This window comes from Chrysochloris asiatica, unplaced genomic scaffold (assembly GCF_000296735.1).
Source record: "Chrysochloris asiatica unplaced genomic scaffold, ChrAsi1.0 scaffold00066, whole genome shotgun sequence".
NCBI lineage: Eukaryota > Metazoa > Chordata > Mammalia > Afrosoricida > Chrysochloridae > Chrysochloris > Chrysochloris asiatica.
In genome coordinates this window covers 1,653,683-1,654,604 of record NW_006408584.1, presented here as the reverse complement: position 1 = coordinate 1,654,604, position 922 = coordinate 1,653,683, and positions in this window count along the sequence as shown.

The following is a 922-nucleotide window of genomic DNA, read 5'->3' as shown; positions in this document are numbered from 1 at the left end:
TATGAATAGGTTCTGACTCGATGGCACCTGACAACAACAACAACAAATATACGTGCATTTGCAGAAATATTTACTAATTCTATGTTAACAAAATCACGTGCATATATTATGATAACTTAACTAATAATCATTGACTAAAATATAAATGATATATCATTTTGTTTGTATTTGAGTCAGTTCTGACTCATAGCAACCCTGAATAAGGTTTCCAAGGAGTGGCTTGTGGGTTTGAACCACAGACTATTTGGTTAGCAGTACAGTATTTATCCTACAGTGCCACACCATGACTCCATTTATATCATTTAGATTTACATTTAGAATCCAGTAGTGAGCTTTCTGTGGATATTTCTTTATTTACAGAATTTCAAGCCCTAAAAATGAACTTGCAGAGCATCTAAAAGTAGTATCACAGTCATTATAATTTCTCCTTTTCACTTTTTCTCTAATGTCAGTTAAAGATTTCTACTTCAGGACCTAGAGTCAGGAACTGGATGGATTGAAGAGGTATTACAGAAAACATGAAAAATGGCTATTAAATAATCAATACAAAGGGGCTCGGTCATAATGAAATATAATCTAGCAGATTGGACCTAAAAATTAAAGTAAACCCTGACACAAAATTTGCTTAATCTTAATGTATTAAATTCAAAATAACTTTCATTTAAATTAAAAGAGTGCACAGAGCTTTAAATTAAATTTTTTTAAAAAAAGATAACGTAGGCCACAAATCCTTTTTTGTGAACACTTAAGTCTGAAAGGAAAATTTTCAATGGGTTATTAGTAAATGTGCTATTACAATAAAACTCCAAATAACTAATTGGTGGGAAGAAAATTATTAGTGTAAAAGCAGAAGATGCCTGTTTCCTCAGGTACTGGAATGTTTCCTCTGGTTGATAAAGGTCAAAGATGAGAGAAATGTTCC